The sequence below is a fragment of the Podarcis gaigeae genome (genome assembly GCF_964106915.1).
Source record: "Podarcis gaigeae genome assembly, chromosome: 10".
Classification (NCBI taxonomy): domain Eukaryota; kingdom Metazoa; phylum Chordata; class Lepidosauria; order Squamata; family Lacertidae; genus Podarcis; species Podarcis gaigeae.
In genome coordinates, this window is record NC_139686.1 from 50005191 (window position 1) to 50031943 (window position 26753).

The window sequence follows — 26753 nt, forward strand, 5'->3', positions numbered from 1 at the left end:
AAAACTGCCATCAATGCAGAATATCCCAAGAGTAATTTCCATAGGAATAACAAAGTGTTTTTAATCTTCCTATCAATATTAGACTTCTTCAACTTATTCTTATCATTTTTATGCATATTCCCTCTTCCTGGGAGAATTTTTCTCCCTCCAATCTAGCCTTTTCATTTGATGGAATTATCATTCCTTCTGCACCTCCCCTGCTGTTTCATATCAGCACTGAATATTTGTTAAGTACAGTCAAATTAATGCATTTTTTAACCTGGCTTATGAAAAATGTTTGCTTATTCAGCAAATGGAGCTAAAGATGTAAATTATGAAATGATAAAGCATAAGGCTGCCACAACTTTAGGCCCCAGTTTTGTATGGAGATGACTGCTGCAAACTGCTGCCCAAGAATAAGGAACAATAAAGCATGTTTATTACCTGTAAGAAACACTCAGCATCACACAAGATGGAAGTCCAGCTGGTTGGTAATTTTTAGAGATCTCTGATTTTTGTTTCAGATGTTCCCAAAACAATGCATTAAAAATCGAGACATTTCTAATTTGCTGGTGTATTTGCTTGAAATGCTGTCCTTGTGTCCATTTACACTTCACACTGTCTCTCAATTCCCCTATTCACACCATAAATGCACACACATAAATACGCTTACTAATCAGAAAAATCATTCACATGCAAGTTCTCTCACATAACACTTGCACCTCTTTTTATCAAATACCCCCTTTCACAACATTTGACAAAAAAGGAGATCATTCCCTTTTCTGATCAATCTTAACAGCACACATTCCCACCTGTAACTAGGCTTTATATACCGAGTTTTTAAAGTTCAGAGTGCCAATCATAAACATTTAATAACACCTTAACTAGGAAGTGCGCCAAGGCACAATAAACTAAAATGGTAGATCTTATCGGCAAATATGTACAGAGGTTCCAAACTCTTGTATTTTCCTTAGCCTGTATTTACAGTGGGGTTTTTTCCCTTTTCTTTTGCTGAGTTTATCAGGGGGACAAGAGGGGTATAAATGAGCAATAAATGAGCATATGTATTCAGTGCTTTAACTTGATATCTCAGCAATGTCTCTATAGCTATAGGAACTGTTGTGCAATATTATTCAGAGATGGCTTTGGCATCTCATTTAGATAGATTAGATAGATGATAGATAGATAGATAGATAGATGATAGATAGATAGATAGATAGATAGATAGATAGATAGATAGATGATAGACAGACAGACAGACAGACAGACAGACAGACAGAGGGGGTTGTAGATAATCTGCCCCTGAAAATCACCAGAACTCTCACTTCCAGGGTAAAGCAACCCCATCTGTTTTTACTGTGCCACATGCCATAGCTGGTTAATTTTATATGCCAAGTTTAGGACTTCAAAAACATTAGCTGGATCGAACAAAAAGATAGTTGAAACTATGAGCTCCATTAGGGACCTAGCTGGAGGCTTCATGTATACCTCCATACCAGAAACCAAGCTCCCATGTAGCTGTCCTGTTGCTGCCTCAGACAGTTTGTGTGACATCTCCATCCTCTAAAGTTCCAAGATGAACAGATGGATATAAATCTCATAAACTCTTGTTGAGGCTAAAATTTAAAATAGGCACCAAAAATGATAAACAAGCAAGCCATCTCCTTTGTATGCAAGTATATAAAGATGAATATTGTGATGATTTCCACAAATGGGACACACACACGCTTTCTCTCTCTCGGGACTACAACACCCATAAATATCCAGCTATTTTCTCTGAATGTGTGAAAGGAACGGTGTTTCTCCTTCACTATTGTATTGTTTTAAACACAGAAAGCTAAAAAGCTGCTACGGTTGTCATGCCGTGGTGACAATGCTTTATCAAGAGCAGCTGAAAGGCAGAGCTGTTTGCATGTCAGTAAAGGATGCTGCGTGATTACAGCTGGCACGGTTGTAAATACTGCCAATAGACGTTTGCCCTAAGTTCGCATATGTAATGGAGCAGCATCATAGAGGAGAGACCTGAGAATGAATGCTCATAATACAGTTCTTGAGGCTAAGCATTAGTTTAGCTTTGTAATAGGCAGCTAGCTACGTTATACTGAGCCAGACCAGGAATTCATCTAGTTTAGTACTGTCTACGCTGATTGACAGCTGCTCTCCTGGGTCTCAGGTGCCAATTTTTCCCAGCCCTGCTACTTTTAACGTGAAATGCCTGGAAAGTGTGTACTCTATTACTGAGCTGAGGCCCTCCTTCTAAAAAGAAGATGCAAACACCATCGTACTCCTCCAAATGCCAACCCTGAACCATGGAAAGAGCTCAGGTTTCATGAGCTGTTAATTACCATAGGTCTTCCCTCTGCTGATCGTAGGCTGGCAATGCTACCTTCAGTATAGAGCCAGGTGGTGATATTTCAGGTAGAAGGGATCAAAAGTGATTTAAAAATTACAGCAATTCTTTTCAGATGATTGTGCTTGGATAAATTCTGGATTTTAAAAGCAAGTACCGTATTGATTTGTTGCAGATTATTTATTAAGACTTCATAATACCTGAACGCCGCAACCCCAGAGTCGGTCAGGACTGGACCTAATGGTCAGGGGTCCCTTTACCCTTTAATACCTGCACTTCCCACCTTTTTCATTTATGAGCAAAAATGATTTGAAACCCGTGAAGCTCACTTGGGCTATGTTCACATTAGTGGCTTAAAACAGAGCAAGGTCATTTCCCCCTGCTGTGTTCAAGTCCCATTTGCACACCAAAGAGGAGGCAGGGATTACTTAATTTGTTTTCCTGTGCCTGTAAGCCACTTGCGTGGCGAGGCCCCGGGCCCCATGGTTCCCTTAGAAAATAAAAACACAGACACAAATGTTTAGGTTCATGGGATAAAATAGCCCATAACTTTATTGGTTATAGATGTGAGTAGTTTGGCCTAGGCATTGGGTGAAACTGGACTATATCCTGACTCCTGCCCATCTGCAGGGAGTCTCATAAGGATAAACCACTGGTAGGGGGAGCCCTATGATATACATCAAATTGGGGCACCCCCAGGGTCCCTGATGGAGTTGTGGCATGGCCCTAGCCCATGCCCAGGCTTTGGACAAAATACACACCCCTGGATCCCTTTAACGGGATACCCTTAACGAGGAGGGGCAAGCAGAGGCTACAACCTTCCCTTCCATAAACAAGGCTTACCTAGTGCCTAACCTTACAAAGTTGTGACGATTGCTACAAGGTAGGCGAAAACCAAATAGCTGGTGCCAATTTGCCAAGTGGAAAAATTCCTACCTGGCCCCAGCAATATGGCGGCCAACATTAGTCCATAGCAAGGCCGTTGACAAGCAAGGCACAAAAGAGAGGGCAGGTGGGCTGGAAGATCCAGCGAGGTGGCGAAAGAAGAAGAGGAGGAGTTTGGATTTGATATCCCGCTTTATCACTACCCGAAGGAGTCTCAAAGCGGCTAACAATCTCCTTTCCCTTCCTCCTCCACAACAAACACTCTGAGGTGAGTGAGGCTGAGAGACTTCAGAGAAGTGTGACTAGCCCAAGGTCACCCAGCAGCTGCATGTGGAAGAGCGGAGATGCGAACCCGGTTTACCAGATTACGAATTCACCGCTCTTAACCACTACACCACATTGGTCGCCCCCCAGCCGGGCTGCCATTTAAACAGCATCATCATCATCATCGTCATCATCATTATTATTATCCTGGAGTTGTGATGCAATAAAAAAAAAGTAAAATGCTACATGGGGACATAGGAGCAATGTTTCACCGATACAACAGCATAAAACGATTAAAAATTAAGGGATAAAAAGACAAGGTAATAAATCATTACAAATGTAAAAAGTAGGATGTCACGTGTCCATCTACATTATCAAAACCTTTCCTTAATGTTAAAAACCATAACTGTAGATCTGCCCATTAACTACTACAAAAAATGGCCCTTAATGACTTTTTAAAATTAAAACATGCAACAGTCAATCTATACCCTTCATCCATACAGATAACTAGGGTGTCAATATTTTGGCTGTCTATACAGATACCAGGGACATAATTTATATATAAAGTAGAATGCTGCCTCATCCTTCGTCTCATTCAACAAAGAAAAGTAAAAAGTATGGCTTCCTTATTTTAGTCCCACCCCTCTCTTCAGAGTATACATTTTTCACATTCTAGACCTCCTTCACATAATACTTCTCTTCACTGTCAGTTTCAGGCCTTTCTTCCTTTCTCAACCTGTGACCACAATCACAGGATATTTGCGTCACCTGCTTGGCTTCAGCTGAGTTGAAATACAAAATAGAGAGTAAGACACTTAAAGCTGAGATGACACAAAGGCAGAGCAGAGAATGTAGCTTGATGTACTGAGGTAAATGTAAAGCATAATTGATTTAATTCACACAGAAATGAAAATGTATGTGTATTAATTAATGAAGGTTTAAAATGTGAATGCCTAAATATGTATTGGTGAAAAGGTTTAACATGGAGCTTTTCCATGGGGCTATATTAAAGCAAAGGAGAGCACTCTGAGCTCTTGCTGAGATAATGATTAATTTACTGATTGTTGTTCTCCGGTAGCTAACGTGAGTTAGATGATGAAGTTATTGGGTTGCAAGTATCCATTTTGAAGGGAGTTGCCTTTGAGTCTTTGTCTCCCAAACTTCATGGATTGAAGATGTAAATGAAGCTCTCCTGAAGGGAGAGAAAAGCAATGAATGCTGGAATGCAGGCTTTGGAGAGAAAGCTTTGCTTATAGGTCTGTTTGGATTATTTCATATTTTCTAAGATGCTGAGCCTGTGCTGGACAGCACAAGACATAGTATGGGTATTTTTGATGCACATTAGCTGTTTTAATTCTGTGAGAAAGTTAGTTCAGCCAGTAAAAAAATTGAATAATATTTTTATGGGTCTGGACAATACTTCAGTTCCAAAAGGAGTCAGTTTCCATGCATGGTGCAATATTAATAACAGTAAATGCATATGGGAACTTCAAGATAACTTGAACCTGTCCAAGGATACTTCAAGATAACTCACCTAGCAAGGAGAAATATGTTAATGTGAGAGAAGTTGAAAGCTTCTGTGTGCGTTCTAAAAAAAAAAAAAGTTTCTTTCTTTCTGATTTCACAAGTCTACAGACAAAAATGGATCAAAGGACTGCCTTACACAAAATACATTGCACTGTGAACCTTACATTGAAGGCTGGTGTCTCAAGTACATTTAAAAATATATGCAGTAAGTGGCAAAATGCTAGTCCCAGCTAATTCTTTTGTGATATCTGCAAAGGCAGTTTTGAGGGGGACAGATATGATTTTCTAGATGTCTGATTTATATGGAGATGACTATCATCATACATCCCCATTTGTATTTCTTTATCTGCCCCATCCAGTTATGATGTGATGGCTGGATGAATAAGATGTCATTGATTTCTTGCTAATCTCACTTGCTCCTCAAAATTGTATCTCTTCCATTTTGACATTTCTTCAGAGTATGCACATATCCCATTCTGTGCTTCTTCAATTCACTACTACATATTACTATCCTTTTGGTAGCTTTGCTATTACTTTCCTGTCCTGTGATGATCATTTATCATGTTTATTTACTGGCTTTTAAATTCCAAGGGAGTTGGTTTTATGCAGTTTTTAATTCCCACATGTGGCTCTGTATTAGCATGTTTGCCTGTTTTAATTGCCAGACATTCTTAGCCAATATCAGCCACAAGCAGCATGGTCAGTGGTCAGGATTTATGGGAGTTCAGTAGCATCACACTGGGTATCCATGATCTTGGCTAATATAGAAAAGTGGTCAACAATTTATACAATTGCAGTGGATAAAATGGCTGCCACAACAGGATTAGGGATTTGGCAAGGTGCCTTAGAAGCCTTGCTGAGTACATTGTGATTTGCTGAAGCCAGACACCAACTGGGTTTGTTCTAGTCAGTGATTCAACACATGTCCAAAAGAGTAGGTATACATCGTCTTGCTTAGTCACATCTGAATGTTTTCATGTTTTATGTCTGAAATGCATATAGACTTTTCAAGGCTTGATTAAAAGTCAGTAAAGGTAAAGGGACCCCTGACCATTAGATCCAGTCGCGGACGGCTCTGGGGTTGCGGCGCTTATCTGGCTTTACTGGCCGAGGGAGCCGGCGTGCAGCTTCCAGGTCATGTGGCCAGCATGACTAAGCTGCTTTTGGCGAACCAGAGCAGCACACGGAAACACCGTTTACCTTCCCGCCGGAGCGGTACCTATTTATCTACTTTTCAAATGAATCAATGGCTTGTTTAGAGCATTTTATAAAGCCGAAACAACAGGTCATACTTTTCTGGAGTAGCACAGTCCAAATCAGAAATGTCTGTCAGAGGTGCCAAAGTTTTCTCCTGTCAGCAAAGGATGGGACAAGTGTTGGAAACATAATAGCAGGGATGCAAAACATCTATGTTCATTTCCCCCCTCATATTATGTTCCTGATCAGTTTCGCCCAATAAAGTATTATCGGTTTCCTATCTCTCTGGCCTCCATCTGCATTATTCAAATGACTCTGCTAACAAGTTCATTTTAACTTGAAAAAGGGGAATGGTTTTTGTCCCAGGAGCTGATCCCTTAGGGCCTAATACCTGGAAGGCATTTTTTTCCAAATAGGGATGAAGATGCTGTGATGATGCCACAAGCTGGGGGAGGGCGTTTTTGGCTCCACATAGAGCAGGCAGTGCTATCATTGCTACATCAGTTTCAAGAGAAAGGACATTGTTATGTTTCTGCATAACAGGATGCCGGCCTGTGTGACATGGGCTATTTCTGAACAGATTTTGATGGGACCCCTTTTCAGATTATTGAGCATGTGGCATTTCTAAAATGTTCACATAGGTTGTAAAAATGAAAATTACAGCAGTCAAGGGTGTGGCCATTTTAGCATTTCCTAGAGGAACACAGAACCAAAATAAACATAGCTCAGATAAAATAAGCATGTTAAAAAAAACAAAGCATACTAATTCTGCTTGTGGTGTTTGTCTGTCAAAAATTCTACACTGCCAATATTAAGGAGAAACCCTGTTTGTTTGTTTGCTTGTTTGTTTGTTTGTCAGTCACCTGATAGCTTCTAGGCAACTTACCTTCAGGGTAAAAAAGTTAAAAACATAATATACATCAATAATGAACAAGGAAAAAACAACAAGCTCAGAATATCAAATGATAATTAAAAACTACCATGATGGGAGAAAACACACATATTTGAGTTTTTAATGAACCACTTGCTAAGCATTCAAGACTCTTCAGAACAAAGTGGGGTGGGGGAAGGAAAGCTGGAACCCAGGTAGGATGGCAAGAAGGCAACCAAACCAAATGACAGATCGCAATCCCAGTGAATCAAACAATATGTAAATGGAGATAATCAAGAAGGATAACAGGAATGTGTGATCAAAGCGAAACACTCCCACCCATGCTCTTATCTGAGTACATTAGCGCCATGCAACTGCAATAAAAGAGCCCAACAAATGTAACTTAGAATCAAAGAATATGACACCAAAGGAAAGCATGCATAATGAAGTCAGAAATCAGCTTGAAGTGCAATGACTAAGGCACCAATAATTACAAATTTCCAAAATCCAAGGACTTATTAAAATATATTGAGATAAACAATAAGCAATATTTTATTAAGCACATTTAATAAGACACATTTGGGTTTGTAGCAAGCACAGGACAAGTATAATTTAGTTAGCTCTGAAATAACATGGAGGGTTACATTTATCATGAACCATATATGTGTGTTACAAACAATAAACCACTAAAACCATCTGAGCTCTTCCGATTACCAAACAATGCCGAAAAGGGCTACCTTTCTAATAATATATTCTTCCTCTCCCTTCATATGCAATTATAACACCCATCCATTTACCAAGTACAGTAAATGCTTGAGAAGTAGAAGCATAGAAACTTTCCTAACTCCACATTAATATTTACAATAAAACACATCCTGACAAAAAGATTATTTGCATCCTTCATCACAGGGGCACATTCTTCCAATGAGTCCAGATAGATCAGGCCTCCATTGATGCTCCTGGCAGAGAATTGCAGCATTCCAGCCTAAAACCTTGGTTGATGCTCAAAGCAGCTGCCTAGTAAAACAAAGCATGGATTGCCATAACTGGCCTCTGAGTTTTTCTACTTCCCCAGCCCTAAAACCAATGAAGTAGAGCTAGACTAGGAAATTTGATGGGCTAAGAAGATGCACAAACAGACACAACAAAAAGTATCTTCAGTTATCCTAAAATGTAACAGACATCAAAGAAAGGGAATCAGTGGAGTTGTTGGACTGCAGGGAATATGCAGTCACAAAATTAAAAGACACCTGCTTCTTGGGAGAAAAGTGATGACAAATGTAAATAGCACCTTAAAAAGCAGAGACATCACCTTGCCGACAAAGGTCTGTATAGTTAAAGCCATGGTTTTCCCAGTAGTGATGTATGGAAGTGAGAGCTGGACCATAAAGAAGGCTGATTGCTGAAGAATTGATGCTTTTGAATTATAGTGCTGGAGGAGACTCTTGAGAGTCCCATGGACTGCAAGAAGATCAAACCTATCCATTCTGAAGGAAATCTTTTTTTTTTTTAATAAATTTTTATTGAATTTTCACATTTTATATAGACATAACAAACACACAAAGACACAGACAAACATGTACAATTTCAAATTCTTACTTTCATAACCACATTCTCTGACTTCCCCGCATCCCCCCTTCATGCATCCTAGTTCCAATAGTTAGTTCAGCAAGTTCTTATCTCCTTTCTTTACAATATTAGTATCATTTTATAAAAAAACTTAGTTTTTCTTAATTATCCAATTTTAACTTATACAGATCCATTATAATCATTACATCCTTTCCAAAGGTCGACCTAAATTCCCTTCCAACAATTTCTCAATTATCATATTAGTTACTAAACATAATAACTAGACATAAAAATCATAACCTTATAAGAAAACTCTCACCCCCCCTCTTTCCAGGTTTCGATCCCCCAAAGAGGTGTCCGTAATATCAGTTCTTAGCCTGGATTTCTCACGTCCGAGGCCTTCAAATCTCTATCAGTCCCTCTTCGTCGGTTTTGTTGGTAATCTTTTATGTTGGCCACCAAGTCTCGAAGGAGCTCTATCCCAATAAGATCAGTGTTTCTTCCAACCAGCCCTCCATATTCGAAAGCGGAGCCCCGATCCTGTTTCTTACTTCTTTTAAGTCCAAATAATCTGAATGTCCCAAGGGCTCCCTCTTTCATCTTGCACAAATTTGTAATCCATAGTTCTTTCAATCCCCCCATAAGGGGATCTCTCTCTTCTTCATCCTTGCTTTTCAACCAGATTCTCATTATCCATATCTTATTTTCTTTGTATTCCCCATTTGTAGGTTTTTGGTTGGCCTTTTCCTCCTGAGATATCTCCGCTCCTCCTTCCCTCTCCTCTGACTCTGAAAATATCTCTTCTGGTTCAGCTGCAGAGTTTTCTTTTGTCACGTCTTCTGGTTCAGCTGCAGAGTTTTCTTTTGTCAAGTCCTTAACACAGGCAACAGGATTGCTTACTTTAGAATTCAAGGTCACAATCATTGTAGTCATAGCTGTGCTCTGGTCTTGAAGTTTTCCCACAAGAAAGAACATTTTTTCCAACTCGGCCTGTAATTTTCCATCTGCAGCCATTGTAGTGCCTCAGAATCCTCCCTAGAGGGATTCTTGTTACTTAGTAATCCTTCTCCAGCAATCAATTACTATTACTTATTTCTTCATTGTTTCCAACAACTTTAAATCAAATGTAACCCATCTGGTCTGCAAAATAGGTAACAGATTTTTCTAGCTTAAACAGTTCGTTTGACAGCTCGTTTGACAGCTGTCAAACTCCTTCTGTCTCCTCAACAGGCTTACTCACTCGCGGATCGCTCCCGGGTCTGGGGGGGGGGGTTACACATCAACTTCTGAAATTCAGTTCTTAACCTCCATCTCAAAACTTCTAATGTCAATTGTGGAATTAATAACTTTTATCTCACACAGAGAAAGGTAGTCTCTCCACCTTAGTTATCCGGTTCTTGCTTTAAGTGTCTGCAAAAAGGGGGGTGCGGACTTCCTTTTTAACACTCCCCCGATCGTACCAAATTCAAAGAAAAAGAAATTTTCAAGTCCAAATTCCGTACTACTCACGGGTTATTTCTTTTTGAGTCCAAATGTTCAAGGAAAAAAGTCAGCGCTCTTCGGCCATGGCTCGCGGCTTCACTCCACTGAAGTAGCGGTTTACTCACAGCACCACGCCACTCTCCGTACCCTCTCCAAAGCCTTTAAAAAGGCTCTTCGTGGGTCGGGGGGGCGCTTAAGGTGCCCGCCGAGTCACCAAGTCCGCAGGCTTCAGCGCCTGCGGTTTCTGAGGGTCCCCGCGTCGCCGCAGCGGCAAGACCCGTCTTCAGTAGAGCTCGGAGGGAATCCGCCATTACCCGATCGCGCTAACCTGGAAGTCCCCATTCTGAAGGAAATCAGCCCTGAGTGCTCACTGGAAGGACAGATCGTGAAGCTGAGACTCCAATACTTTGGCCACCTCATGAGAAGAGAAGACTCCCTGGAAAAGACCCTGATGTTGGGAAAGATGGAGGGCACAAGGAGAAGGGCACGACAGAGGACGAGATGGTTGGACGGTGTTCTCGAAGCTACTAGCATGAGTCTGACCAAACTGCAGTGGAAGACAGGAGTGCCTGGTGCACTCTAGTCCATGGGGTCAACAATAACAACAACAAAGGGATATGGAGGGTGGAAAATATCAGCAGTATATATTTAAGATAGGATCTAGTTAATAGGATGTGGAAATGCAATGGCTGAACTGGAAAGTCCCAGTGGAAAAAAAATAGATCTCTGGTACTCTTGTTGTGATTCCCTTAAGGGGGCTTTCAAGGGAGGCCTTGGAAGAAATGTGCTGTGGGAAGACTTAGTAATGTATAGCACACCAATGTAATTTATTAACTAACAGAGGATGTTTACAGTAAATCAATTAGCAGTGAATGGGAAACTGACACCTTTGCTTAAAACCACAGTGAGAGTGAGAAATGGATGTAATTTGGCACCTGACCCATCTCTCCTTAGAAGCAGTAATGACAAAGGCATTAGAGTCAATGAATGCTGAAGTTAATAGAAGTCAGTGGTTTGTAATTTAAGCCATGCAGATGATATAGGATTAATGGTCAAGCCTAGTCTACAGCTGCAAGACCTTCACAAAGAAGCGCAAACTATAAATTTGGACTCGGAATAAATATATAAGGCTGACTAACCAGACTAACCAGACTCTGGGACTCGGGTGGTGCTGTGGTCTAAACCACAGAGCCTAGGGTTTGCTGATCAGAAGGTGAGCTCCTGTTGCTTGGTCCCTGCTCCTGCCCACCTAGCAGTTCAAAAGCACATCAAAGTGCAAGTAGATAAATACTCCGGCGGGAAGGTAAACGGCGTTTCCGTGCACTGCTCTGGTTCGCCAGAAGCGGCTCAGTCATGCTGGCCACATGACACCAGCTCCCTCGGCCAATAAAGCGAGATGAGCACCGCAACCCCAGAGTCAGCCATGACTCGACCTAATGGTCAGGGGTCCCTTTACCTTTACCTTAACCAGACTCTGCCTATGGATACTCCTCAGCTGCTGGCAGAATAGCTCAGTGGTAGATAGAGCATTGTATGCAAAAGACCATCTCCTCAGATAGGGCTGGGAATGCCTCCTGTGCAAAACCCCAGAGACCTGCTGTCGACCAGTGTAGACAAAACTAGCTGGCTTGACCAGTGGTCTGACTTAGTACAGTATAAGTATTCCAAATAGAAAACACTGTATTGCATACCCTCCAACATTCCTCAGATGAAAATAAGGACATTCTATTCTACATCACTATCCTGGTCAAGGAACCACACAAAACTGCAGTATTTTAAGCTTAGAACATTTTGAATTTATGTACTGCATATAGGGAAGCCTAGGGGGAAAAGAAAACCCCAAATCAATAAATATAACTAACTTTCTCTCTGTGTGTGTGTGTGTCTGGAGACTATGTGGCGCCTATATGATTTTCAATAGTAAATAAAAATCACAAAAACGAGGACTACCTATCCAGGCATTTGGTTATATAACTATTTTTCGCACCACACTTCCATCTATTCCTTTGCTTTTGCATGCCAAAAAATGATGTGAGCTACCTTTATTTGTTTGTTGTTGCTGTTGTTGTTGTTGTGTAGAAATGTAATAAATGCAAAATTGGGGAACAGAGCTATGTGAATTGCAAATTGAAGATTTAAGAGTGAGCAGGATTATTCTTAATCATTGCCAGTAGAACCCCTGGTGTTGCTGGACCATGAAAGGCCAAGATTTGTAAAAAAAAGTATTTTTATTTATTCATTTATTGTTTGTTTGTTTAGCAAATTGGTGTATGAACTGGGCTGCCTCACTCAGTGCTTCTCCTGCAATACAATATTTAAACTAGAAAAGACAAGACAAAGCAGGAGGAGGTGGTGGAATAGAGAGCAACAAATAGCAATGTGAAATTCTGCACATATTGGCTTCCAGCTGAGACAGACTTGTAAATCTCCTTCTGACATACCTGGAATCATTGCCACATGAACTGGAGTCTGGGATGCAGCTGTGGCAATGTGTAGGCTCTGTACCAGATGGGGACTTGGCTGAGGGCTTTATATCTTGCCACCACTTGGCAGGTACACTTGCATCTCTGAGGTCACCATGCCCAAACCATTGATTCTGGAGAAGTGCTGGAACAATCTCATGGACATCAGAGGAGCTTTGAAACAATTCCAAATTGTTATGCTTTCCGAAGTATAAAGTCTTAAAAAAAATTAAAAGTGCTAAGAGTGAAATAAAGCATGCAGTATGAAAAGGCACATTTTCTGCACTGCTGAATGTCACATTCCTGTGTAGATTTTATACGGGGTCTCTTGGACAATTGCCATAGAAGGTCAGAAGTTGGAAATAGACTATCATCTTACCTGCACACAACACGGGGCAATATTCTCTTGACCACTAGGATGAAAGACAGCACCCTGAGATAGTTGGCTGTTTATTGGCTTATACAATTGGCTTACCAAGGAGTTGTCCTCACATATGGTAAATTTAAATTACCACTTAGCAAATGGTAGTCTACATCCTGCCAGGAAGTCAATAAAGGATGGCTTACTCCCAGTGATTCTTGATATAAATGAGGTATCTGATATTTGAACCTTTAAAATACTGCATTAAAAGAAATTTCCTGGTTTCTTGAGTTCTCTGGAGTAAAGTTTTTTTTTAATGGCCTTGATAATATTTCCACATATCATTGTATCATAGTTATTTATTTGAACATGGCTTTCACTCACAAAGTATGATTTATGATGCAAAAAATGTAGTTTACAGTGGTTCTCCACTACATGGGTTTCAGTGGTTCTGCCATCGCCCCTGGCCATTGACTGATGAGAATTGGGGTCCAACATCTGCAAAACCTCGGGTTCCTCACCCTGCTTTGCACACAGTGCACTCCATTGAAGTTAATGGGGTTACACAGTGTATAGAATTGTGTTGTTAATTCATTGAATACTCAGTCCAGTGCCTCAGGCAAAATTCAACTGTTACTTTAATTCATTTTTTATCATTTAAAATAATAATAATTCTTGAAACTAGATGTGGTATAGTTTTACAGTTTAATCATTTTATTACTTACAAAAGGGATTTTAAAAGCAATCCAATCCAAAATGGAATACATTTGACTGAAAAGAAAAACAGAGCCAGATGAATAACTGAAACCCTCTATAAAGGAAATTAGGGGCTGTTACTGATAACTGGATGAGATTTATAAGCTGGGAGGAAACTATCAGGAGGGGGAGAAAGATAGATAATCCTCAGGTGGAACCATTAAGTAAAGATCAATTGTGACAATTGCAGAACAGCTTCCCAAAGCCCTGGTGCTATATTGCCTTTCTCCATATTAATTAAAGATAGTCAACAATTACAGCATTCAGTTGTTTGAAAAGAATCTTTATACTTCCATTCCTGCAAATACGGCTGCTCTGAATTATATTACATTTGGGGTTTTCTTTCTTTCTTGTCCCCCCCCCTTAAACATCAGTTGCATTGGGAACTTTCTTTGCACAAAATCAGGTGGCTCCCTCTGATTCTGAATTATCTTCATCTCCCCAGGGATACCTGCCATGAACATTGTTCACAAGGGGCTATCTCCAGAGATGCTTTTTTGGTTCAGGCAGTAGCAGAGATGAGAAAGGGATGGGAAACTTTCCACCCCTGAACTTCCATCCGCTCATTTAAGGTAAGACCCAAACCAATGTGATTTGCCTCCTGTATTCCCAACCTGTCCTCTTCTCTCTGAAGCTGAGAGCCATTCACTTATCTTCAGATCTAAAGCAAAGTTCTTAGATTAGAGCACTCGCATGTAAAACTGATTTCATCTCTTTGGTATCAGTGGGAATAAGCCATTTAAAATGCCTTCCCACATGCTGACTCTCAGGAACTCATCTATTGCCGCTGTAAGGTGCATTGCCAGAGAAGAGCATTGACATTAGATGCTGAGGGGGTTCTGTTTGCAGCAATTAATCTGTTGCTTCATTTACATCTCGGAAGTCATTCAACAAGCAATGAGCATGCATGTGAAAACTGGCTCTGAGGGGTCACTGGTTTCAAAGCCTTCAGCAGTTTCTGAACATACCATGCCTGCATAGAGAAAGGCTGGCCTGATCTTTATATGCCAAACTAAAAGTCTAGAAATGGGTGCCTATGACTTGCAGTTTTACTACATGTAATGGTTATAGGGGTTGCTTGTGCGTAAGTTGCCGCCACTCCTGGCTAGGTTGCCTGGATAAACCTTTTCTATCTGGACAGCCCTTCACTTCGTGGCTGTTCAGTCGCTAGGAGAATCCGTCAGTGGGCGTTTCTTGAACCTCTTCCAGCAAAGAAGTTCTTTGACGCCAAGTCTCCGCCTACTCTCCCTGCGCGGAAGTCTTCTGCGCAGGGTGGGTGTGGGCAGCAGAGGACCCGTGCTCTCCCCGCTGGTCTCCGGCGAGGAGTCCTGGAGCCCCCTCGCTGATTCCCCCATCTGCCCCCCTTTATCCCTGGTGTTACGCTGATTTCCTTCCCCAGCCGATGAGCTGCTTCTCTCCCTGCTGGGCCCTTCTCCAGCATCGCTTGGGAGCCTTGCCTCCGCCTCTGGCTCTGATGGCAGTTCCCTGACACTACACATGTGTGCCACCCTTTTCATACCTTTGGGCTTATGCCAAAAGGTCAAAAGATAGAGCTAGCAGGGCATGCTATGTTGGAGAGGATGCCAGCAGTACATCCCCTCCACAAGAGGGTTCAATTGCCTGCAGGATCAAAGGGGAGAGGTGGTCATTGAGATGATGTCTGGCTCCAATTCCCAGCAGCCCTAGCTAGCATTGCCAATGGTCAGGGATGATGGGAGTTACAGTCCAACAGCTTCTGGAGGGGAACAGATTCCCCAGCCATGGTGCATAGAGTTGCTATAATATTCTAATTAAGTGGAAATTTTGCATTTTGTGGTATTGACACAGCAACCAATAGACCCTACCATTTGCTAACAGATCAAGTCTTAGGTTCAAGGTAGAAGAAATTCAGTCTTAGACTATTGTTGCTGCTAATATTATAGCTAGAGAAGCCAGAGTGTACATCTTTAAAAGCCTCAGTAACAGATTTCCAAGTCTTGAAATGCAACCCTTTTCCTTTCCTGCCTGTCTGCCTGTCGTTTTTTGCTTTTTTTGAACAATCAAGTTAAACCTCTTATGAGCTGAAATCCCTTTCATAAAGCATTAGATGTTTGCTCTGAAGTTTGGATTAATGTGATTGTTACCATATTGTTTTTTTAAAAAATCATTTGCATTCTTATTTTTATCCCCAAATGCTTCCTTGCACATTTCAGCATCTCACGTGGATGATATATTTACTATGTTTGGCAGATGTTAAAATGTTTGTTATGGTCTGATGCAGATTAGCAGGTTTCATTTTACTGTCATGTTCCTTTTCTACATTGGAATACAACAGTTTTTATTTTCCATTACAAGAAAAAGTCAATCATACCAGGAAGAAGTTTCCCCACATCATGCATAAATTTCCATATAGCACTTAGAAATGAATTTTAATGCATATGTTATTTCCATTTCATGTTCCATTTAAGAGCATGGAAACTATAATCACAGAGTTGTCTTGATTAATTTTTACTGAAATACGTATAAATTGTCATAAATACCAATTTGTACTTTGTTGTGCATTCTAATGCATTCCCCCCAGCTCCATTTGCATCAGTGAATATTTCCTGCCTTTAAAAGCCTGTCTTCTGTATAAGTGAAAAAAAGAAATTTCACTCATCCAAGTGCTTTCATGTATTGCCTTCTGGAAGAAAACAACGGGAGACACTTGCATTCATTATAATAGAGGGCAGTGACTAAACAGCCCTGGCTTATAGTTGGATGTTACAGCCTTTCTATGTCCTGCATGTATCCCTCTTAAAATTAAACTTTCTGAAGGCTGAATAAGTGCTAACCAGGGATGACTGGTGCTCACTGGGACTGGTGGGGTGTAAGCCTGGGAGACCAGCCAAGCTTACCTCACATGAGGATTAAATGAGGACGGCAAGGAACATGTATGCTAGCTTGACCTCCTTGAAGGAAAAAGGGGAGATCTAAAGGCAGTAAATAAATAAAGCAATGGGGAAATAGTACCTGCCATAGAACATAGGCACCTGTTTACCTGAATGTTGGCTCTCTGTATGATCACCTTGGCTCAGAAGTCTCCATTTTGCCCAGAAAGAATCTAGAATAGGGGATGCAGAGGTGGTGCCTGTTGGATGTTGTGTGCTACAACTCCCATCATCCCTGACCATTGGTCATGCTGTCAGGCCTGATGGGAGTTCTAGCAAATAAGAACAGAATGCTTTTGTAGTTCCTATGGACTCCTGGTGTTTGACATGGAAAATGGATCCCTCCATGCTTGTGTGGGAAGCCTTGAATTCACAAATGCATGGTCTCCTCCATCTCCCAAGTCAATATATAGGAGTTGGGTTCAACGTATGTGCTGGAAGCAAGTTTGTGCATGTGCTTACAACTGGGGACCAGTCACAGAAAGGCTTCTGTTCACGTTGTAGCAGAATATAGTAGGAATTTCACTTCAGACCTTTGCGCTCCACACACAAGTGTCGTAAGAGGAGCTGGACATGGGGAGCAGGGCTGGTGCCCAACCCGCCTCCCCACTTTAAGTCAAAATTTGTTCATTCAGATGCCTGCCTAGGGCTCAAAATGATGCTGTATTCCTATTAATTGGCTATTCAGACCCCTGAGTCTTGAGTGCCCTCTTGAATACTGCAATATACACAATTAGAATCAAACACATGCCTCCACCTTTGTCAATAAGGACAATCACCTTTCTTTTGTTCACCTTTAAAGCATCTTTCCCCAAACCACTCTCCATAGATGGTGTGTGGTTTTGATGCCCATTTAGCACCCGTGATTTAGCTCAGTTGTATACAATGACACGTTTGAATGCTAACATCTGATCACAATAATGCACTCTCTCTCTCTCTCTCTCTCTCTCTCTCTCTCTCTCTCACACACACACACACACACACAATTCATTGAAGGACATACCTTTTTTCTGGCATGTAATCTTCAAAATGCTCATTACCTAAATGCTGGCCACTCATGCCAGTATAGCCAGGTTTGCAAGTAAAGATGAACTGTTTGCAATATGTGTGTTGGTTGAGTAGACAGCCCACGAGAAGTGCATTAGGAGCCTAATGCCCACCCACCCTGGCCACCACCACCAGATCCTCATGCCCCAGGGTATCCTGACCCGAAATCTCGGATACATATCTGTTCCATTGCAATTTAAGACTAGTTCAGAATCATTCACAGCTGTAGTTAAGCATAATTGGTTAATTTGACACTGAAATGGGAATGTCTGTGCATTGATGAAAAGGTTTAATGTGAAGAGATTCCACTGAAGCTTAAGTGCAGCAAGAAGAGCTCTCTCTGAGCTCTTGCTGAGTCGATAACTAACTGTTGTTTTCTGCTAGCTAACATGTGAGTGTTGTAACTTTAGATCAGGTGACAAAGGTATTGAAATGCAAAGTTGTCATCTTGAAAGGGTGGTGGCTTTAGTCTTTCTCTGAACGCCACAGAGAACAAAAGGATGTAAATGGCTCTCCAAGAGAGACTGGAATGGTGGAAAGACATAGTGTAGATTTTTTGAATTATCATTTATTTCTGAGAAGATTCTGACCCTGTGTTGGACAGCACAAGACATTGTAGAGATGTTTTAGATGCATCGTTTGATGCTTTTGTTTCGTTTTCAAGAGTCCTGCAAGTAAAGTTTGAATAATATTTTAATGTGTCTGGACAATGTTTTATTTCCAAAAGGAGGTAGTTCTTCTGTATCCAGTTGCTTCAAACTGCTGGATATTAATATCTGCAATAGTTACTGTGTGATGAACTTCTGCAGCTGTATTGTGATAGTTCACAGGTGGCTCTTGCAGTGTATGGTCTTGCCTTAAATGGAAGGGTGAACAGGATAGCCATTTTGTGTGTTCCAGTGCAATAATTCTCTGACTGAATAGTTCCCAGTTGCATTTCACAAATTATCAGCAATTCCAGATTATTCTTATTTTTTTACTATGGCTGAAAAAAGGAAATGGAAGCCAATTATACCTCATTGACGGGTGTTCCTGTATGAAAAGCTATGGTTGTTGGTGTTTACACTAAATGTTTAAATGTACATCTGAAAATGTATCCTACAATGTGGAGCAAAATCCACATAAAGTCTAAGGCGATATTCTAATTCCAAGGGGTGAAGGGGAGATACACATTACCAATTTAGTTGCTACTATTCTGAGCCCTGGAGGCTTAATGTATTCCACCGTAATGGTGCATTTTCACTACAGTATATTAGTTAAGATTGGCAGCACTTTCATCATGTTCTCCTTATTTTCCGAATGTGGCAGATTTTGTGTATCATAACATTGCCATAAAAATATGCTTTTGGCTCCAATCTGAATAAGGATTGCCCTTAGAGCATAATAATTTTATAAAATTACAGGTGAAGGTAGTCCACTGGTTTCAAGTAATTTCCATGCAAAAATATGAATGGCTTTGGTGCATTTGGGGATCATTTCCCCCAAATATATATGTGAACATAGGCGACAGACAAAGAAGGAGTAGTTTATGTCTAAGTTTATACATAGCAAAGGAAAGGGGTTGTAAGTAGGGTGCCAATGATGATGAGCTTGAAATTAACAAAAAAACAAACCAAAAAAACAACCCAGCAGAGCTGAGATGTTCAGTATGAAAGTGACTTAATGACATTCTTCAATCAGATTTGTTTGCATGGATCCCTGTGGCTGATAGATTTTAAAGTATGTCATGGGTTTGCATTTCCCCTGTTTTCGCAGCTTGGGTCACAAATGTAATGCTGCTTTAACCCGAGGGGAAAACAAGACCCTTCTGATTAGACTAACGGTGTCCAGCATTAGAGATATGTCAGCATTTGGAAAAGATACAGAAAACTCAGAGGGTATGCAGAGGTTAGGAAATAAGCCCTGGATAGGTCCATGAAAACTCTGCCCTCGACATACTGAAAGGAAGTATAGCCTTATATAGGCATCCTAATTCTTCTCGTGATGAAAGGACACTATTGAGATAGCTTTCTTTCTTTTTCTAAGAAACATTTTGGCAATCTGTATCTTGCTTAATTGCAGTAGTCTCTAATCAGTTACTAGTCAAAGCAATGAAGTTAAAAATCAGTTAAAACTGTGAAATCAGTTAAAATGCCTACTGATATAAAAGAGTCTTCAGCAGGTGATGGAAATTCAACAGGGAAGAGGCCTGTCTGACCTCAACTGGATGGGAATTCCATAAAATAGGGCCCATGCGACTGAATATGCAGCTGCTGGTGTCTACGATCCATGCATTTGAGCCGCAGGATACTATTAGTGGTGTCTTCTCTGAGCATCTCACTGATCAGACAGGGATACAATGAGTCAGACAGCACTTAAGGTATCCTGGACCCAAGTTGTTTAGGGCCTTCTAAACTACTACATGAAACCTGACCTAGTCACATATAAGCAGCCAGTACAAGCTTTTTAGCAGTGGAGTTATGTGCTGGCAAGAGCCCACCCCCCATATCAGTCTGTTCTGTTGCTGGCATCCGTTTGTATCAACAGAGAATGGAGGAGTGCGCCTTCTGGGGTCAAGTCAAACCATTGGGAGGTTACAGCGCCTGCTGAGTCTGATACAGGAGAGACATGTTTTATGGCAGGTAGGGCAGGTGAAGGTGTCCAGCTTTGCTGCTGCAGGTGCACCATGGCATTTCTTCTGTCTGCGTTCCTCCCAGCAGTCATTCCTCCTTTGGTCACTGCTGTGGATGCACAACCTGACTGTCGCCAGGCACTGTGATTGTCTGCAAGGGATTTCCATTTTGTGGGGTTAACGTTGGCAGCCTTCTTGTCACATTTGCAGACATCTTTGTAATACAGAATTTGCCAACAGCAGGGGGTGGATTTTGGTAATCTTTCATACTATGCAGCCCTGTGTGAGTAAAAATTTGGCACCTCCTAATTGATCTTCTCGGGACGTGGGTGGCGCTGTGGGTTAAACCACAGAGCCTAGGACTTGCTGATCAGAAGGTTGGTGGTTTGAATCCCCGCAATGGGGTGAGCTCCTGTTACTCGGTCCCTGCTCCTGCCAACCTAGCAGTTTGAAAGCACATCAAAGTGCAAGTAGATAAATAGGTACTGCTCCAGTGGGAAGGTAAACAGCGTTTCCGTGTGCTGCTCTGGTTTGCCAGAAGTGGCTTAGTCATGCTGGCCACATGACGCAGAAGCTATACGCTGGCTCCCTCGGCCAATAAAGCGAGATGAGTGCTGCAACCCCAGAGTCGGCCACAACTGGACCTAATGGTCAGGGGTCCCTTTACCTTTTTAATTGATCTTCTCAATTATGGATCTTCTTAATTTTCACCCCCTGTGCAGGAAAACTGCCCACACCATCCTAAATCCATGCTGGTTTGGGGAAGAATGCAATAATGCAGAATACAAAGCTGAAATGCATCTAAGATACAAAACAAAATCTCTGCTGGATGAGACTAATGGTCCATCGGTCCAGCATTCTGTGTCCCACTGTGGTCAACCAGAAGGTCCTCTGGGAACCAATAGTTCTCTCTTGTAGTCGCTTCCTAGCCTCTGTTATTCATTTCCGTAGTGCCTCTGAACTGGGAAGTTGCATATAGCTAATGTGATTGGCAGCCATTGATTGTCTCATTCTCTATTAATTTGTCTAACCTCCAAAATAATTATCAACTGATGGCCATTATACATCTTGTAGTAGTGAGTTCCATAAATTAATGGCATGGTGAGTGAAGATGCACATCTTTTTGACTGTTTTGAAATCCTTGCAATCAAAGACATGGCCTAACAAGAGAAAGAGATGTCAGTTTAGAATAATTCCCGTCAAAGTGGAACTTATTGCCTAACCCCAACCATGGGTCTTCCTTGATTCTCTGTGTTTAGTACAATGTTGCTTTATTCCCATGAGAACCCTACTGAGTTTTGCAGTGTTTACCTCCCCATAAGCATGCTTCGGATTACAGACTTATTCAATATGCCTATGATTCCCCCTACAGTGGGACTAATAGAGTCTATTAAAAGACTGCTGAAAAGGAAGTTAGCACACAATCCATTGGGTATTTTACTAATGTTCCACTGAAATTAATGATGATATTAGTGGGGATATTGTAAAAGTATATTAAAATTAGGATGGATATGAAGCAAGAGAGAGATTTGTTCAGTATTTGTGTTCCCGTTTTACCCCTTTGCAATATGGTCTGTAAACTTTATTGTATGTACCAGGCCCTATGACAAACCTTGTACCTTTTTACCAGAAATGGATACCAGTGTTCTGAACAGTTCAAAACATAGGCATAGAGAGTTTCCCAGGTTCTGCTTTCTAAACTTTCTTTCTTTCATGACTCACTTGTACCTCAAAGATTTGTCTGTTTCTCGAGAACAAAACATTATTATTTGAAGGCTGCAAGCCTGACAGGGTTCAAACTGCAGCTTCTGGAACTGGATACCAACACAGTGCCTGTCTCCTGGTGGGCTTTAGTTTTTATTTTGAGTTGCGCCTCTCGAGCATTTCAATTACAGCCCACAGCACCATGACTATGTGAATTCTTGTGCTAAATTTAATCAAGTGCTCCTCCAAGGTGGAAAAGAACATATCTTTGGAATTAATGGAAGGAGACAAATGAAATCAGTCCCCAGGATCTTAGTTCTGTCCATTCACAGCCAAAGGATGTCCCAGAGCAAAGACCTTCAGCAGCAAGTGAAGCCTGAAGACTGATAATGTAAAAACTTAAAATCGCAAGGTATGAAATCTATGAAAAATGGTACACTTCATCTGGGCTGTAGAATCAACAAGAATCTAATAAAGTTAATCAGATCATCACCATTCAAGTGCACATCAATTTGAATTGTTTCTCCATTATGAAGTGCTTGTCTGTAAATTATTGCAGAGAAAGCCATTTTCAAATTAATGTTGGAGCCATTAGAAAATACAAAGGGCATTTTCATTAATTAGAGACAGCTTTCTCTCCTCTCTTTTCATCATTACCTTTGCTACCCAGAATCAGTTTAGTGCTCAGATTTATTGACATATGTGATTCAGTGGCAGTATTTGTTTAGAGTTCATCCTATACCTGGTGGGATAAACTCATTAAGTGTAAATGAATAGTTATGTAGTCATCATCTGAAATGAGTCGGCACAGTCTTCTGAAGTCATTATGAAGCACCTGAACACAGCTGGAGCAAAAGTCCCTGTGAAGGTTATAGCTTCACTCCAAGTTTAACCAACATTTATGCCCATTATTGTCACAGAATATAATCTTGGTGAAAGAAAATAGGATCTTCATTTTATTAGAGGTTGGAGTTCTTCCATTCTGTGGACACGAAGCTTCCGAGTAGCAAGAAATCAGTGGGTGTGGACAGTGCTAGAAACTCAGATATATAAGCTAGACGTCAAATGGCTCCTTAAACCAAAGTTACAGTTGCCAAAACGGAATGCATAGGTTTGGGCCTAAAGTCACATTTTTGAATACAACTTTCTGGTTCCTGAAATTCATTCTGATTGTGCAGAGAAAATATCATGGATAGAATTCTACGGGATGTGCTGTTAGTGTGCGAAAACAGTCAGTATCCAAGGATCCCTAGGCATGCAACTCCAGATGGTGGAGACATGCCATCCTGGTGTCTGGGCATCTTCAGTTGGTCGCAAGTGGCCAACAGTGGCAAATTTTGAATGGGTGTGGATGCTTCTCAACAAACCGCACATTATCAAACAAGACTGGCATTGTCAAAGAGTGCAGAAAAAATTGTTTAGTCCGGACTTCCGGGTTAGCGCGAAAGGCTAATGGCGGATTCCCTCCGAGCTCCGGAGGGAATCGGCTCCGTGGAAGACGGGTCCTGCCGCGCCGGTGACGCGGGGACCCTTAAAAACCACAGGCGCGGAAGCCTGTGGACTGGGTGACTCGGTGGGCACCATTTGCGCCCCCCAACTCGCGAAGAAGGCTTTTTAAAGGCTTCGGAGCGGGGGACAGAGAGTGGCGCGGTGCTGAGAGTAGACCGCTACTTCTACGGAGCGAAGCCGCAAGCCATGGCCAGAGAGCGCTGACTTTCTTCCTTGAAATCTGGACTGCAAAGAAATAACCCGTGAGTAATACGGAAATTGGAACGAATTATTTTTTTCCCTTTGAATTTCGGAACGACCGGGGGAGGTGTCAAAAGGAAGTCCGCCCCCCCCCAGTATTGTAGTGAATTTAAAGCAAGAATTGGATAACTAAGGTTGAGAGACTACTTTCTCTCTTTTTGTGAATGAAAGTTATTAATTTCACGATTTGGATATATAAGTATTGTGTTAGAAGAATTGCAACCCCCCGAGACCCGGGAGTGATTCGTGAAAGAACTGGCTGGAGACATAAGGATTTTGACAGCTGTCAAACAAGCTGTTAATGTTTGAAGTATCTGTTTGTTGCTACTTTTGCTGAGTTTTTTCTCTCTCGCTACATTTGATTTTAAGCTGTTGAAAATAAAGAAAAAAGAACAAAGTAACTTGATTGTTGGAGAAAGAACACTAAGTAACTAGAATCCCTCTAGAGGGGTTCGGAGACATTACAATGGCTGCAGATGGAAAAGTACTGGCTGAACTAGAGAGAATATTTTCTATCGTGGGAAAGTTACAGGAACAGAGTGAAGTTTTGGCTGCAGAAGTTAGGACCTTGAATCTCAATGTAAACAAACTTGTAGACTGTACCACGGATTTGACTCAAGAAAATCTTGCAGCTGAACAAGAAGAGAAATGTGCTGTTTCAGAAGGGCCAGAAGGAGGAGCTGAAAAGTTTTTGGTGGAAAAGAACAACCAGAGGCCTCCAAAAATGGATTACAAGGAAATTAAGATTTGGATGACCAAAATTCGGTTTGAAACTGAGAAGGAAGATTGCAGAGACCTTCCAATGGGGAGATTGGAAGATTTAAGGATTATAAATCTGTATAAGGTGAAAGATGGAGCCTTTGGACCATGTGGGGCATTTGGATTTAAAAGAAACGTGGAATATGATTTGGGTTCCATTTTTGAGCATGGAGGCCTGGTTGGAAGAAATATTGATCCTTTTGGGACTGAGCTTCTCCGTGACATAAAGGACTACCATCAAAACCGGCTGAGAGGGCCTGAGAGAGATTTAAGAGCCTCAGACGTGAGGGATCCAGGATGAGAATTGACTGGTTGATGGGCATTTTTTGGGATCAAAACCGGGAGGGGGGGGGGAGAATTTTAGAACTTAAACTATAAGTTGTTTTTTCTTTTTTTTATTGTCATTTGGTTTGGAATCAATATAAAAATTGGGAATTTTGTGGAAGGGAACTTGGGTCGACCTTAGGAAAAGGGGTAAGAATGTGCAAATATATAAGTTAAATCTATAAGTTTATAAGTTAAGTATATATAAGCTCATAAAGTTAAGTATATAAGTCATATTAGTAAGAACTTGCTGAACTAACCATGGGAATTGGGATACAAGAAGGGGAGGGAAGGGGAAGTCAGGAAAAGTAGTTAAGAAATAAGGGATTGGAAATTATACATGTTTGTTTGTATATTAGTGTGTATGGTGTGTGTCTATAAAAACTGTGTAAAACCTAATAAAAATTTATTAAAAAAAAAAGAAAAAATTGTTTAGTCCGGAAAGTTAAGAACAGGCGATGCATATATAGCTTCCCTTTCTAGATAGGTATGGGGAAGCTGAGGCTCTCCATTTGTTTTTGAAGTCTCATCATCCCTGACCCTTGGCCATTCTGGTTTGGGCTAATGGACATCCAACAGCATCTTCAGGGCCACAAGTTCCATCATTGTTGCAGATATATGGTGGGTGGAACCATGTGTGACCAATCTTGCCCTATTCAAGCAGAGAACATGTGGGGGAAATTGAGGGGGGCAGTCTAAGTGTTGTTGGTGCCAGCTCCACCACCAATAGCCCTTCCTGACTGACTGCACCACAACTTCCTGTGTTGAGTGGGTATGTCTGAAGGAGGACTTTTCACGCATTCAGCTGAAGCACTTAGACTCATTCCAATCAGTGGTGCCCTGTGTGACAGCCAAATTCAGTGCTCTTCTGCCTCTCATGCTTCAGTCGCACTGCTGGAAGCCAGGCACTGAACATTTGTGGTAGATTACTGGCACCTCTCAAAAAAGCTCAACAACTTGAGCTCAAATATGTAAACAAACAAACAAACAAAGTCTGAGAACATTTTGTTCTCCATCCTGTTTGAAGTGAATCAATTTGCTGCGAACAGCTGATAATGGCTACAAGTTTCACACTTCGTACCACCATCACAGATTGGAAATTGATGCTATGGTAGCCGAGGTCATATTCCTCTGCCACATTTGTAAGTTGCATTAAACATCTCTGTGCCATAATCTTTCACATATATATATATATATATATATATATATATATATATATATATGGCTGGTACATCAGTGTAATGGGTGGGGAACAGAAGAGAAGGCCTTCTTGACTACCACAAGACTGTGTGTCATTAACAAGAGAGTAATGATGATGACATTTGTTTCTGAAACAACAGATGGTGACATCATCTATGACCTGATCCAAGGCTTCATTGCTTATAATAGTCTGTGGAAAACTGAATTATGTGGAACAGGTTATGAGAACACTGATAAAAACTGTTGATTCTATTAGAGTCAGGGGCCTTTTGGCATAATAATAATAATATAATAATAATTTATTATTTATACCCCGCCCATCTGGCTGGGCTTCCCCAGCCACTCTGGGCGGCTTCCAAAAAAATATTAAAATACTGTGATACATCAAACATTAAAAGCTTCCCTAAACAGGGCTGCCTTCAGATGTCTTCTAAAAGTCTGGTAGTTGTTGTTCTCTTTGACATCTGGTGGGAGGGTGTTCCACAGGGAGGGCGCCACTACCGAGAAGGCCCTCTGCCTGGTTCCCTGTAACTTGGCTTCTCGCAGTGAGGGAACTGCCAGAAGGCCCTCGGAGCTGGACCTCAGTGTCTGGGCAGAACGATGGGGATGGAGATGCTCCTTCAGGTATACTGGGCTGGGGCCGTTTAGGGCTTTAAAGGTCAGCACCGACACTTTGAATTGTGCTTGGAAACGTACTGGTAGCCAATGTAGGTCTTTCAAGACCGGTGTTATATGGTCTCGTTCATC

The 26753-nt window shown here is 41.3% G+C and overlaps 1 long non-coding RNA gene across 1 annotated transcript in view; it reads left to right on the plus strand.

Moving 5' to 3' along the window:
* The window catches only part of LOC310825689, a 77772-nt gene that overhangs the window by 26087 nt on the left and 24932 nt on the right, over positions 1-26753 (plus strand). Inside the window, exon 3 of the long non-coding RNA XR_014555445.1 lies at positions 14149-14275. This is a non-coding gene — a long non-coding RNA (uncharacterized lncRNA). The remainder of the gene's footprint in view (positions 1-14148; positions 14276-26753) is intronic.